The sequence below is a fragment of the Macrotis lagotis genome, chromosome 3 (genome assembly GCF_037893015.1).
Source record: "Macrotis lagotis isolate mMagLag1 chromosome 3, bilby.v1.9.chrom.fasta, whole genome shotgun sequence".
Classification (NCBI taxonomy): Eukaryota; Metazoa; Chordata; class Mammalia; order Peramelemorphia; family Peramelidae; genus Macrotis; species Macrotis lagotis.
In genome coordinates this window covers 159645323-159661856 of record NC_133660.1, presented here as the reverse complement: position 1 = coordinate 159661856, position 16534 = coordinate 159645323, and the positions used below count along the sequence as shown (strand labels likewise).

At 34.7% G+C, this 16534-nt stretch overlaps 1 pseudogene; it reads left to right on the top strand.

Moving 5' to 3' along the window:
- The first annotated feature begins 15053 nt into the window (after positions 1–15053).
- Positions 15054–16215, top strand: LOC141516291 (actin, cytoplasmic 1 pseudogene; annotated as a pseudogene).
- The last annotated feature ends 319 nt before the right edge of the window (positions 16216–16534 follow it).

Here is a 16534-nt window from a genome sequence, read left to right as displayed (position 1 = left end):
GGCACAGACACTCAGAATTTTCTATGACTTAGAATGAACTAAAAAACACTACCTCCTTAAAAAGGGGGACAGGAAAGAGACTGGATTAGGAAGGGGATTGAATGGGGTAAATCTCATTACACTAAGAGGTACAAAAAACCTATGGTAATAGAGGGGAAGAAGGGAGCAGAGGAGAAACACCTGAATCTTCTCCTCATCAGACTTGGCTTAAAGTCAACCTAAACATACTCAGTTAACTTATAAAACATCTAGCCTTTCAAGTATTAAAAGGGGAAAAGGGGAGGGGGGGATGGAGAAAGGGAAGTGGATTGGGGGAAAAAGGGATAAATAACAAAAGGAAGGGAAGGGAAAAAGGGAAAGGGGAAAGAAAGGGGAGGGTTTGATATAGGAGGGCAAACACACTGAAGGGGGTGGTATTCAGAAACAAAATACTGGGGAATAAGGATAAGGGGGGAAGGGGGAAAAATAAAAACAGAGGGAAGATAGCATGGAAGGCAATAAAGAATTAGTAATCATAACCTTGAATGTGAATGGGATGAACTCTCCCTTAAAATGTAAGCAAATAGCAGAATGGATTAAAAACAAGAATCCTACAATATGCTGCTTATAAGAAACTCATTTGAAGCAGAAAGATACATATAGAGTAAAGGTAAAAGGTTGGAGAAAAAATATATTTTGCTTCAGCTGAAGTAAAAAAAGCAGGGGTAGCAATCCTTATCTCAGACAAAGCAGCAGCAAAAATAGATAGCATTAAAAGAGATAAGGAAGGAAACTTTATCTTCCTAAAAGTACCATAGACAATAAAGTCATTTGAATATTGAATATATATATATATATGTATATATATATATATATATACATATATATATATATATATACATATATATATATATATATATATATATGCACCCAGTTGGACATATCACCCAAATTCTTAGAAGAGAAGCTGAAAGAACTACAGGAAGACATAGACAGCAAAACTCTACTAGTGGGAGACCTCAACCTCCTGCTATCAGATCTAGATAAATCAAATCATAAAATAAACAAGAAAGAAGTTAAGGAAGTAAATAGATTGTTAGAAAAATTAAATATGGTAGACTTATGGAGGAAACTGAACAGGGATAGAAAGGAATACACCTTTTTCTCTGCAGTACATGGAACTTATACAAAAAGTGACCCTGTACTTGGACATAAAAACCTAATGATCAACTGCAGAAGGGCAGAAATAGTGAATACATCTTTCTCAGATCACAATGCAATAAAAGTAATATGCAATACTGGGCCAAGGAGATATAGACCCAGAACAAATTGGAAACTGAATAACCTCATTTTAAAAAATGAGTGGACCAAAAAACAAATTATAGAAATAATTAACCATTTTATCCTAGATAATAATAATAATAATAATGAAACAACATACCAAAACCTATGGGATTCATTCAAAGTGACTCTCAGGGGATATATCATAGCTCTAAATGTGTACATGAATAAATTGGAGAAAGAAGAAATCAATGAACTAAAAATGCAACTAAAAAAATTAGAGAAAGAACAAATCAAAAATCCACAATTAAATACTAAATTAGAAATTCTAAAATATAAGGAGAAATTAATAAAATCGAAAGCAAAAAAAATTATTGAATTAATAAATAAAACCAAATGTTGGTATTATGAAAAAACCAATAAAATTGATAAACCTCTGGTCAATTTGATTAAAAAAAGAAGAAAACCAAATTGCTAGTATCATTAATGAAAAAAGGTGAACTCACCACCAATGAGGAGAAAATTAAAGTAATAATTTGAAATTATTTTGCCCAGCTCTATGCCAATAAATTTGATAATCTAAGTGAAATGGAAGAATATTTACAAAAATATAAGTTTCCCAGGTTAAATGAAGAAGAGATTAAATACCTAAACAAAGCTATCTCAGACAAAGAAATTCAACAAGCCATTATTGAACTCCCTAAAAAAAATCTCCAGGGCCTGATGGATTCACGAGTGAATTCTACCAAACATTTGAGGAACAATTGGTTCCAATCCTATATAAACTCTATGGAAAAATAAGGAAAGATGGAACTCTGCCTAACTCTTTCTATGAAACCAATATGGTACTGTTAGCTAAACCAGGAAGAGTTAAAACAGAGAAAGAAAATTATAGACCTATTTCCCTGATGAATATAGATGCAAAAATCCTAAATAAAATCTTAGCAAAATGATTACAAGTCATCACTAGGAAAATACATTATGATCAAGTAGGATTTATTCCAGGAATGCAGGGTTGGTTCAATATTAGGAAAACTGTTAGTATACTCAATTATATCAACAACAAACCTATCAGAAATCATATGATCATATCAATAGATGCTGAAAAAGCTTTTGACAAAATACAGCATCCATTCCTATTAAAAACACTAGAGAGTGTAGGAATAACTGGACTGTTCCTTAAAATAATTAGCTATATCTATTTGAAACCATCAACAAGCATTATATTCAATGGGGAGAGGCTAGAGGCATTCCCAATAAGATCAGGGGTGAAACAAGGGTGCCCATTATCACCACTACTATTCAATATTGTATTAGGAATGTTAGCATCAGCAATTAGAGAAGAAAAAGAAATTGAAGGAATTAGAATTGGGAAGGAAGAGACAAAACTCTCACTCTTTGCAGATGACATGATGGTCTACCTAGAGAATCCTAAGAAATCATCCAAAAAACTACTGGAAACAACTAGCAATTTTAGCAAAGTTGCAGGTTATAAAAATAAACCCTCATAAATCCTCAACTGTTCTATATATGTCTAGCAAGAAACAGCAGGAAGAGCTAGAAAGAGAAATCCCATTAAAAATAACCTCAGACAATATAAAATAGTTGGGAGTCTATTTGCCAAGACAGACTCAGAATCTTTTTGAAAACAATTATAAAACACTTCTCACACAAATTATATCAGATTTAAATGACTGGGCTAATCTCAACTGCTCATGGATAGGTAGAGCTACTATAATAAAAATGACAATTCTGCAAAAACTAAACTATCTGTTTAGTGCCCTACCAATCAAAATTCCAAAAAAATTACTTTAATGAGTTAGAAAAAATTGTAAATAAATTCATATGGAGAAATGAAAAGTCAAGAATTGCCAGGAGCTTGATGAAAAAAAGTGCAATAGAAAGTGGCTTAGCCCTACCTGATCTAAAATTATATTATAAAGCATCAGTCATCAAAACTGTCTGGTATTGGCTAAGAAATAGAGTGGTAGACCAGTGGAATAGACTAGGTGTAAAAGCAGGAGATGATTATAGTAATCTGCTGTTTGATAAACCCAAAGAGTCTGGCCATTAGGATAAAAACTCCCTCTTTGATAAAAATTGCTGGGATAATTGGAAGTTGGTATGGAAGAAACTTAGATTAGACCAACACCTCATACCCTTTACCAAGATAAGATCCACATGCTTACAGGACATAGACATAAAAAAACAATATTGTAATCAAATTAGAAGATCAAGGACTAGTTTACCTGTCATATCTATGGAAAGGGGAGCAGTTTATGACTAAGTAAGAGTTGGAGAACATCACCAAAAGCCAATTAGATGATTTCAATTACATTAAATTAAAAAGCTTTTGCACAGATAAAACTAATGTAACCAAGATCAAACGAAAAGTAATAAATTGGGAAACAATCCTTATAACTAATGATTCTGACAAAGGACTCATTTCTAAAATATACAGAGAACTGAGTCATATTTTTAAAACAAAATGCCATTCCCCAGTCCCCAATTGACAAATGGTCAAAGGATATATGCAAAGGCAATTTACAGATGAGATCAAAGCAGTCCATAACCATATGAAAAAATTGCTCTAAATTATTAATTGTTAGAGAAATGCAAATTGAAGCTTCTCTGAGGTACCACCTCACACCTCTCAGATTGGCCAATACGACCAGGAAAGATAATGATCATTGTTGGAAGGGTTGTGGGAAATCTGGGACACTATTACACTGTTGGTGGAGCTGGAGAGCTATTTGGAACTATGCCCAAAGGGCAATAAAAATGTGCATACCCTTTGACCCAGCAGTACCACTACTACTGGATCTATACCCTGAAGAGATGACAAAAAAGGGTCAAAATATTACTTGTACAAAAATATTTATAGCAGCCCTGTTTGTGGTGGCAAAGAATTGGATATCAAGTAAATGTCCTTCAATTTGGGAATGGCTTAGCAAATTGTGGTATATGTATGTCATGGAACACTATTGTTCTATTAGAAACCAGGAGGGATGGGATTTCAGGTAAGCCTGGAAGGATTTGTATGAACTGATGCTGAGTGAGATGAGCAGAAGGAGAAAAACACTGTACACCCTAACAGCAACATGGGAGTGATGTTCAACCTTGAAGGACTTGCTCATTCCATCAGTGCAACAATCGGGAACAATTTTGGGCTGTCTGCAAAGGAGAGTGCCATCTGTATCCAGATAAGGAGCTGTGGAGTTTGAACAAAATTCAAGGACTATTCCCTTTAATTCAGAACAAAAAACCAGATATCTAATTGTCTGATCTTGTTACCTCTTAGACTTCTCTTCTCTTCTTTAAGGATATGATTTCTCTCTCATTACACCCAATTTGGATCAAGGTACAACATGAAAACAAAATAAAGACTGACAGAGTGCTTTCTGTGGGGAGGTGGGGGAGGGAAGCAAGATTGGGGGGAAAATTGTAAAACTCAAATAATATCTGTAATAAAAATAAATTTAAAAAAAAGTGAACAACAAACATTATTAGCTTCCCCAGATTCCAGTCTTTTTCTCAGAGAAGACTTTTCTTCATTCAGTTTATGCATCTCCTCCATTTGGTCAATTTTTGAAGGAGTTGTTATCCTTTTACATTTGCCTAATTGTGTTTTTGAGTGAATTATTTTCTCTTTGCATTTGTCCAATTGTATTTTAGAGGATTTGTTTTCTTCAGTCATATTTTGTTCAAAGATATTAATTTTCTCTTGAACTGCTTTTCTCAGTTTTCCATTTGACTTTCAAACTTCTTTCAAATCTCTTCACAGAAGTCTTTCTGGATTGGAGACCAATTTATATTCTCCTCTGAAGCTTTATATATTGTATCCCATCTCTCCTCCTTTTCTGGAGCTAGTATCCTTATCTCCAAGATAACACTCAATTGACCCTGCTTTGTGCTGATCTTTTTTCATTTTGGCAATGTTAGCTTTTCCTAGAGTCTTGTGTTGGTAGAGGGATTGGTTTATAGACCTTTTGTGTTGAGAACCCTAGAGATCTTGGTTACTGGATTTAGGAACCATTAAGGAACCACAAAAACTGTCTCTGGATTGTCTGTGTTGGGGGTGTCAGTGGCTCCCTCTATAGGTCTAGGGCTAGATCTGGTCTTTCTGTACACAACCCAGTCCCTGGCTAGGTGGTCAGGCCTGAAAAATCCAAAGGGTCTGTCTGAATGATTAGTGCTAGGAAAGTTCTGCTGCCCACACCCTGGCCTTGGGGACAGGTGAGATTACCTGGGGCTATTACTGTGTTTGCACTGGAGAAATCCAGGTCCTCCCATAGGAAAGCCTGGACTTGTGGCAAGGGCCTTCCAGAATAGCTGAGTTGGTGGAATGGGTGACCTGGGCCATCCCATTTAAATTCTCCTAATATGTGAGCTGGAGTTCTCTCAGTCTACCCACCATGGGCATCACAATGGCTACCACCACTCACTTCTCAGGTTAGGCTTGGTCTTTGCTCTCTGCCCAGAACACACTCAACCCATGCTGCCCCATGACAAACCTCCCTGGAAGATGATTCCGTTATTTTCTTCTGTGGGTTCTGTTGATCCAAAATCTGTTAAGAGACTTGATTCATGTGGGTTCTGAGGGAAAGCTGGGAGAGTTTAAAACAACACCTGGCTTTCCTCTTCCAGCTTGGCCAGAAGTACTTTCTGGGTTATTTTCATGCAAAAAGTTAATAATATCCCCAAGACACTATTCTGACAATAACACTCCCCTGCTTAAAAGTCTTTTACAATCTAGATCTCTCCTACTTGTGGTGCAGTGAATAGTGTTAGGGCCTGCATTAGGAAGGTCTGAGCTCAGATCTCAAACACTTTCTGCACATGTGACCATGAACAAATCATTTATCATCCATTAGCTTCAGTTTTCTCATCTGTAAAATTGGGACAGTCATTTGCACCTAACTCTGTTGTGAGGATCAAATGAGATAATAATGATAAAGAACTCATTATACTGCCCAGCATATAGCAATTTCTATATCAATGCTATATGATTCCCATTTTCACTAACAGTCTAGCCAAAAAAGTCTATATAATATTCTGGAAACTTGACTCTTGTGTCTCTACACCTTAAATATATTCCATTCCCACCTCCACATATTTAAATCCTTGACTTCCCTGAAATCTTTCTTTACTTTTCCTCTCCTTCAGGAAATCTTTCTCCATTCTCCAAGTTTATTTCCCCCGCTTACTTATCAATTACCTGTTTCCTATGCCAGCATACCATTAGATTCTAGCTATTGCATATAATAAGCCCCTTATAGGCAAGGCCATTATTTTTGTCTTTATATCACTTACACCTAAAACAATGCTATCATAGAGCCTTAATGAATGTTTGTGAAATTGTATTGAACTCTATTCCTGGGAGACTAAAACTAAATTCATCAACCAATAGAGATAGGAAGACTCTTCTTAAAAAATGATACAGGAGCTTAGTGATAAAAAAGGACAAATCATACAAGATGTCAAAAAATAATTCTTGCCCCAACTATGACATAAAATTGTAAGTTTATAGGAGAGCCAAGTAATGTCAAAATAACATTAGACCTTTAAGTCACTGAATATTGTGAATCCCCAAAGCTTCAGGGAAAACTCCGTTGCCTGAGGTATTTCAGCCAAGAAGCAAATGATGGTTAGTCACTTTAGAGAGTATGAGTTTTGTAGAAAACTGGAGAAGAATATTTTACTGGCATTGTTTTGAATATTGAAGTTTCTAAAAAAGTTTTGCCCAATGAATGACCAAATATTTTTATGTTAGTAGAACTTCAAACATCCCAAATTTGGAAGGATAATATAATGACTAAATACATACATATATGTATATATGTTCCACTTGATCTAGAAATTACATTGATAGACCTGTATTCCAAGCGGATGAGTGTGGTACAAACAATTTTTATATTTATAGTAGAATTATTTATAATAATAAAAAGTTGAGAAAATAAATAGTTATAAATTGGGGAAAGTCAGATAAGTTGGGTTTATGAATGTAATAAGATGTTGTTCAGTTCTTAGAAGCAATGAGCATATTGAATTCAGAGAAACATGGAACTTCTGATATAAACTGATGCAACTCAAAGACAATAAAACAAGAAAAATATTATATATATAATTACTATAATGTGAATTGAAAATGATAGCAATAGAGCAAATACATTTAAAGGTATTAAGATTATAATGACTGAAGAAATTATATGAACAGACCTCTCTCACTTCTTTGGAGGTTTGGGAGAGGGTTATGAAGAATACTGATTATAATGTGAGACCTTTTCTATATTGGCTACTTTTGTCATGCCTCCTTTTTAAAAAATTCCTTATTAAAAGGTATACCTCTGGAATGGAGAAGATGAAAACAAACTGGCAAATGTTGGTGATAAAAAAAAATCAAAGCTAATAATAAAAAAAATCTAAGAATCGTTGAATGAGTAACTAGATAAATAGTCTAAAATGATCAATTATTGCCATATATATGTTGAGAAGTCATTTTATTTTGAGTTTTTAATATTTTATTTTTCCAATTATATGTTATAATAGTTTCTATCAATTACTTTTTATAAGGTTTTGAATTTTACGATTTCCCCCCACCCTCAATTCCCTCCAATCTCCCACAAAAGGTAGTCTGTTAATCCTTACACTGTATCCATTCTTTACATTGATCAAAATTGAATGTTTTGAGAGAAAAACATATCCTTGAGGAAAAATAAAATGTTAGAGATAGCAAAATTATGTAGTACATAAGACAACTTATTTTTTTTTTAAATTGAAGGTGTACTCTTTGGTCTTTGTTTTAACTCTACAGTTCTTTCTCTGGATACAGATGATATTCTCCAATTCAAATACCATAAGATCGTCCCTCATACTGATGGAATGAGTAAGTCCATTCAGGTTGATCATTACCCATGTTGCTGATAAGGTGTATAATGTTCTTTTGATTCTGCTCATCTCACTCAGCATCAGTACATGCAAGTCTTTCCAGGTTTCTCTGAAATTGCTTGCCTCCTGCTTTCTAATAGAGCAATAGTGTTTCATAACACACAGACATCATAATTTGTTCAGCCATTCCTCAATTGATGGACATTTACTTGATTTCCAATTCTTTGCTACCACAAACAGAGCTGCTATGAATATTTTTGTACTTGTGATGTTTTTGCCTTTTTCATGATCTCTTCAGTGTATAGACCCAATTGTAGTATTGCTGGATCAAAGGGTATACACATTTTTATTGCCCTTTAGGATTAATAACATATTGCTTTCTAGAAAGGTTGGATCAGTTCACACCTCCACCAACTCTGTATTAGTGTCCCAGATTTCCAACATACCTTCCAATATTGCTCGTTTTCCTTTCTTGTCATATTGGTCAATATGAGAGGTGTGAGGTAGTACCTCAGAGATGATTTAAATTGTATTTCTCTAATCAGTAGTGATTTGGAGCAATTTTTCATGTGACTATGGATAACATTGATTTCCTCATCTGTAGATTGTCTTTAAAATATCCTTTGATATTTAATTGGGGAATATGCCCATTGGGGAATGGATTTTTTTATAAATTTGACTCAGTTCTCTCTCTATATATTTTGGAAATGAGTCCTTCATCAGAAATACTAATTGTAAAAATTGTTTCTCAATTTACTACATTTCTTTTGATCTTGTTTACAGTGTTTATTTATACAGAGTATTTTTAATTTAATGTAATCAAAATTATCTAATTTGTTTTTAATGATGTTCTCTATCTCTTCCTTAGTTATAAACTGTTTTGCTTTCCATAGATATGACAAGTAAACTATTCCTTGATCTCCTAATTTCCTTATAATATTGTTTTTTATGTCTAACCCTGCATGCATTTTGATCTTTGATCTTGAGTTGTTGGTCTAATCAAAATTTCTGTAATACTAACTTCCAATTTTCCCAACAGTTCTTAATCAAAGAGAAAGTTCTTCTCCCAGAAGCTGAGCTCTTTGGGCTTATCAAACATAGATTAATATAATCTTCTCTTGCTGTCTCTCTTTTGCACCTACTCTATTCCACTGATATACCCCTCTATTTCTTAGCCAGTACCAGACAGTTTTGATAACTGATTCTTTATAATATAATTTTAAATCTGGTAAAGCTAAGCCACCTTTTTTGAACTTTTTTTCATTAAATCCCTTGATATTCTTGACTTTTTGTTTCCCCATATGAATTTAGTTACAATATTTTCAAGCTCATTAAAGTAATTGTTTCAAAGTTTGATTGATAAGGCACTAAATAAGTAGTTTAATTTAGGCAAAATTGTCATTTGCTTGGCCTATCCATGACAGTTGATATTTGTCCAGATAGTCAAATCTGATTTTATTTGTGTAAAAAGAATTTTATAGTTGTTTTCATGAAGTTTCTGAGTCTGCCTTAGCAAGTAGACTCCCAAGTATTTTATATTGTCTGAAGTTACTTTAAATGGGATTTCTCTTTCTGGCTCTTGCTGCTGCAGCTTACTAGTAATATATAGAAATGCTGAGGATTTATGTGGGTTTATGTTATATCTGTGATTTAAAAAATTGCTAATTGTTTTTACTAGTTTTTTAGATGACGTTTTAGGATTCTCTAGGTATACCATCATGTCATTTACAAAGAGAAAGAGTTTTGTCTCTTCCTTTCCAATTCTAATTCCTTTAATTTCTTTTTCTTCTCTTATTGCTGAAGCTAACATTACTAATACTATATTGAATAGAAGTGGTGATAGTGAGCAACCTTGTTTCATTCTTTATCTTATTGGGAATGCCTCTAATTTATCCCCATTGCATATAATGCTTGTTAATGGTTTTCGATAGATATTGCTTATCATTCTAAGGAAAATCAATTTATTCCTACACATACACTAGTGTTTTTCGAAGGAATGGGTGCTGTATTTTGTCAAAGGCTTTTTCAGCATCTATTGAGTTAATCACATAATTTCAGTGAGGTTTGTTATTGCTATAGTCAAATATACTAACAGTTTTCCTCATATTGTTCCAACCCTGCATTCCTGGGATAAAATCCGACTCGTCATAATTTATTATCCTAGTGATAACTTGCTATAAACATTTTGCTAAGATTTTATTTAAGATTTTTGCATCCATACTCATTAGGGAAATTGGTCTATAATTTTCTTTGTTTGTTCTGAATCTTCCTGGTTTAGGTATCAACACCATATTGGTGTCACAGAAGGAGTCAGGTAGAGTTCCTTCTTCACCTATTTTTCCAAAGAGTTTATATAGAATTGAAACCAATTGTTCCTTAAATATTTGGTGGAATTTATTTGTGATGGTTTGTTGAAATTCTTTTTCTGAGTTTGGCTTATTCAGGTGTTTGATTTCCTCTTCAGTTTATCTAGGCAGTGTACATGTTTGTAAACATTCATTTCACTTAGATTATCAAATTTATAGATATACAGTTGAACAAAATAATTGTGAATTATTACTTTAATATCCTCCTCATTGGTGGCAAGTTTACCTTTTTTTCATTTTTGATACTAGCAATTTGGTTTTCTTCTTTCTTTTTTAAATCAAATTAACCAGATGTTTATTAATTTTATTGGGTTTTTCCCATAAAACCAATTCTTGTTTTTATTTATTAGTTCAATAATTCTCCTACTTTAAATTGTATTATTGTTTCCTTTCCTTTATAAAATTTCTAATGTATTATTTAATTGGGGTTTTTAAATTTATTCTTCCTCTAATTTTTTTTAGTTGCATGCTAAGTTCATTGATTTCAACATTCTCTATTTTATTCATGTAAGCTGAAGAAAAAATTTATATTCCTTTCCATTCCCATTAAATTTTCTCCAAAGGTCTATCATTTTTAGGTTTTCTAACATTTTATTTACCTCCTTAACTTCCTTCTTGTTTATATTTTGGTTAGATTTATCTAGATTTGAGAGAGGGAGGTTGAGGTCTCAGTAGAATTTTGCTGTCTATGTCTCACTGAAAGTCATTCAGTTTATCCTCTAACAATTTGAATGCAATACTGCTTAGTGCATACCTATTTAATTTTGAAATTGCTTCATTGTCTATGGTACCTTTTAGGAGGATATAGTTTCCTTCCTTATCTCTTTTAATGAGATCTATTTTTGCAGAGGCTTTGTCTGAAATAAGGATTGCTACCCCTGCCTTTTTCACTTCAGCTGATGCAAAATGTACTCTGTTCCAACCTTTTTTTAGGTTTTTGCAAGGGAATTGGGGTTAAGTCGCTTGCCCAATGCCACACAGCTAGGTAAACATTAAGTGTCTGAGACCTGATTTGAACCCAGGTATTCCTGACTCCAAGGTCAGTGCTTTATCCACTACGCCACCTAGCCACCCTTGCTCCAACCTTTTATCTTTACTCTCTGCTTACTTTTACCTGTATCTCTCTGCTTCAAATGAGTTTCTTGTAAGCAGCATACTGAAGAATTATGCTTTTTTAATCTACTCTGCTATTCACTTCATTTTATGGGAGAGTATATCCCATTATCATTCAAATTTGTAATTACTAACTCTTCATTGCCTTCCCTTCTGCTTGTATTTTTCCTTTTACAACTTATCCATGTTCCCCATCATATTGCTTCTGAATACCACCTCCTTCAGTGTGTTTGCCTCCTTATATCAACCCCCTCTTTCTTTCTTTCTTATTTCCCTTTTCCCCTTCATCCTTCCCTTCCTTCTGTCAGTTCCTCTTTTCTTCTCCCCTTCCCTTTTCCCCTTTTAATACTTGAGAGGTAAGATAAGTTTCTTAATTGAATATGCATAAATTAATCCTTCTTTGAGCCAATCTGATGAGAGTAAAATTCAGGTCATTCTTGTTTCCTCCCTTCTTCCTTTCTATTGCAATAGGTCCTTTGTACCTCTTCATGTAATGTGGTTTTCCCTATTCAATCTCCTCCATCCTCCCATCTTTTTTCTGCCCTCCCCTTTAAGGAGATATTGTTTTTATTCCATTCTATCAGTGTCACAGACAATCACGAATGTCCAATAATTCTGGCTAAATATACTCTCTCTAATAGAGTTTCAGTTCTCAAGAATTATTACTGCCTTTCTCCCAGGTGGGGATATAGCCAGTTTCATGTTATTGAACAGCAGTTTTTTTTCCCTTTTTCCTTTTTCTACCTTTTCATGTGTCTCTTGAATTTCCTGTTTGAAGTTCAAATTATTTTCTATTTAGCTCTGGTTTTTTCATCAGGAAAACATATTTTTATATAGACTAAATCCTTTCCTTTTTATAATTGATATTTTATTTTTCCAAATACCTTATGAAAGCTTTTGGCAAGTGAAGAATATTATTGCTGGATCCTTGGAACAGATGTTTTCTCTCAACACAATAGCAAATTTTCTTTCACAATTTTCCATTGATGTAGATATCAGATACATCCTTAGCATAATGATTTTGGGGTAGTTGCATAGGCATGTATTCAAGAACCATCATGAATTGTCCATTACATTATACTCACTGTTCTAAGTCATGGAGAAGTTATAAAGTTACATGTTACCTCTCCACATGGAGCAGAAGAAATGCTAATTTCTAGAGGTTAAATGAACACAAATTAGACCATGTTAAAGACATAAAAAGAAGATGAAATTCAAAATTGTATAGTTGATGGAGAACTCAGAAAATTTGGGTTCATATTCTATCTTTGAAAAATACAGGCTTTGTTACTATTAACAAATCCCAATGGCACAATAGAAAAAGCCCAGGATTTGACCTGAATTCAAATCCACTCCCAAACAGTGGTCCCTGAGCAAATCACTTTATCTCTCTCTCTGTTTAGGTTTCAAGTGAAAATTGGAAAGAATAATACCATCTACCTCCCAGGGATGTTGTGAGGATTAAATGATATAATATCTGTGAAATAATTAGCACATTGCCTGGCTCATAGTAAATGTTTAAGTGCTTCCTTCCTTATTCCCTATATCCCTCCCTCCTTCCCTCCCTCCTTCCTACCTTTCTTACTTCCTTCCTCTTACCTAAAATCTTCCTATTTTTCTCCTTTCTACTTTCCTCTATGCAAATATTTAAGATGACAAACTAGAGTGGAACTCAAAACCTTACAAAAATGATTGTTGATAACTATCTTTATATGTAGCTTGAAAGATAAATGAATAAATTTATTTTTTAAAAAAAGACTATAAATTACTGTGAAGCTAGTAACTTTCATTCATAGAGGGAGCCCTCTACCAAGGAAATTCTATGTTCAGGCTCTGTCACTATTTCTAATGGCAGATCCAATGAGGAAGAGCATACTTCCAAATGAGAAACTTCAAGATTGACTTCATAGAGAAAATGAATTTGGGCAGACACTTGAAGAATGGCTAGGTTGTCAAACATGGTTGGAGAGAAAAGGTCACAGAATCATCAATTAGGAGCTAGAAGGGACCTCAGAGTTCATCTAGTCCAACCTTCACCACTTCCCTCCCCCACTTTGCAAATGAGGAAATGGGCACAGAGCTGATAAGTGAGGCAAATGGGTCTCTATAAAGATAAAGTTTTATAAAATGTACTTTAAGAAGATCTGCCATTTCCTTCTTGTCCCTTCATCAAGATTTCTCTAGATACATGTTTAGATTATTTTTTCTTCCCCCTCCCCAAAGAGATTAGAAATTGATGTTTTCTCACCAACTTTATTTTTTACTTGTTTTCCTGTGTTTTTTAAACTTCCTTCATATATCTTGAGAATCATTCATCCTATGCTATTATAGTTTGTTTCACTCCAGATCACTTCTTCTCTTTGTTTATTACTCTTGTGTAAGTATTATTAACATCTTTCTTTTGTTTTGTGGTCCTTCTACTACACCACACTATATACTCTGAAATTAAGGTCCAAATAAAATGACTTCATTGTCCTTGTTAGTGTGGGGTATAGAGGGTTTGTCAGTGTAAAGATCTGGAAATATCATTAAAATTTTAAATTTATTTTCTTTCTATTTTATTTTTAAAATATAATGAAAAATACAATTTAATTTGACCAATTGTAAAGATTTATTTCTTTATTAAATTAGACAACTTAAAATCATGTATCATATGCAAGATATATATGCATATATGTATATATATACTTACCTATACATACACATACATATATATTTATCTGTAGACATACATATATACAAAAGTTTATATTCTAATTCCACCTAAGTTTTTGTTACTTTTTTTTAAAAGTTCCAATATTTTATAGTTTTATAAATTTGTTATCTTTTGGTTCAGGTTTTATGCTTTTTGATTTATGCTATTTAAATAATTTCTTTAGAACCAATGACAAATATTATAAGTATATGAAAAAATGCTCCAAATCATTATTGATTAGAGAAATTCAAATTAAAACAAATATGAGATATCACCTTACACTTATCAGATTGACTAAGATCAGAAAAAGGGAAATGATCAGTGCTAGAGAGGTTGTGGGAAGATTGGGACATTGTTGTATTGCTGGTGGAGTTGTGAATGGATCCAACCATTCTGAAGAGCAAAATGAAATTATGCCCAAAAAGCAATGAAAATGTTCATGCCTTTTGACCTAGCAATTCCAATTTTCAGCCTATATCCAGAAGCAATCATAAAACAAAGGAAAAGTCCCACACATTCCAAAATCTTCAAAGTAGCTCTTTTTTAAAATAATGGCAAAGAATTGGAAATTGAGGGGATGTCCATCAATTGGGAAATGGCTAAACAAGTTAGGGTACATGAATACTATGGAATATTATTATTCTGTTAGAAATCAAATATGGAGCTGTGAGCTCTTCCACCTGGCGTGCACTTGCCTCCCTCGCCTCGAGGTGTGGCACCACCGCCTCTCTCTCCTAAGAGTTTAGACTTGCCACCTCCGAGTTCGCCATGGATGATGATATTGCTGCTCTCGTTGTTGACAATGGCTCTGGCATGTGCAAAGCTGGCTTTGCAAGAGATGATGCCCCTCGGGCCGTCTTCCCCTTCCATTGTTGGCCGCCCAAGACATCAGGGTGTGATGGTGGGTATGGGCCAGAAAGACAGCTACGTGGGAGATGAAGCTCAGAGCAAGAGAGGTATTCTGACTCTGAAATACCCCATTGAACATGGTATTGTCACCAACTGGGATGACATGAAGAAAATCTGGCATCATACTTTCTACAATGAGCTCCATGTGGCCCCTGAAGAGCTCCCTGTGCTGCTCACAGAAGTTCCCCTGAACCCCAAAGCCAACAGAGAAAAGATGACTCAGATTATGTTTGAGACCTTCAACACCCCAGCTATGTGTGTTGCCATCCAGGCTGTGCTGTCCCTATATGCCTCTGGTCGTACCACTGGTATTGTGATGGACTCCGGTGATGGTGTGACCCACACTGTGCCCATCTATGAAGGTTGTGCCCTTCCTCATGCCATCCTCCATCTGGATCTGGCTGGCCGTGATCTGATGGACTACCTCATGAAGATTCTGACCGAGAGAGGGTACAGTTTCACTACCACAGCTGAGAGGGAAATCGTGTGTGACATCAAGGAGAAGCTGTGCTATGTCACCCTAGACTTCGAGCAGGAGATGGCCACTGCTGCCTCCAGCTCCTCTCTGGAGAAGAGGATGAGCTCCCTGATGGGCGGGTTATCACTATTGGCAATGAGAGGTTCTGATTCCCAGAAGCTCTCTTCCAACCTTCTTTCTTAGGTATGGAATCCTGTGGAATTCACGAAACTACCTTCAACTCCATCATGCAGTGTAATGTTGACATCCGTAAGGATCTGTATGCCAATACCGTATTGTCTGGTGGTACCACCATGTACCCAGACATTGCTGACAGGATGCAAAAGGAGATTACAGCCCTAGCCACCAGCACAATGAAAATCAAGATCATTGCTCCACCTGAGCACAAATACTCTGTCTGGATTGGAGGCTCCATCCTGGTGTCTCTTTCTACCTTCCAGCAGATGTGCATCAGCAAGCAGTATGATGAATCTGGGCCTTCCATTGTCCACTGCAAATGCTTCTAAATGGACTGTTTGTGTTTGTTTTTGCTTGTTTTGGTTATTTTTTTGTCAAAAGGGTGTGATAATGGCCCGAAAAAAGAGATGAGATTGGCATGGCTTTATTCTTTATTTTACTTATTTATTTATTTATTTATTTATTTATTTATTTGTTTGTTTGTTTGTTTGTTTGTTTGTTTGTTTGTTTATTTTGGTGCTTGACTCAGGATTTAAAAACTGGAATGGTGAAGGTGATGAGCAGTCTAAGTATGTTGGAGGCAAACATCCCCAAAGTTCTACAATGCGTCTTCAGGACACCGATTGTACATTTTTTTAAGTCATTCCA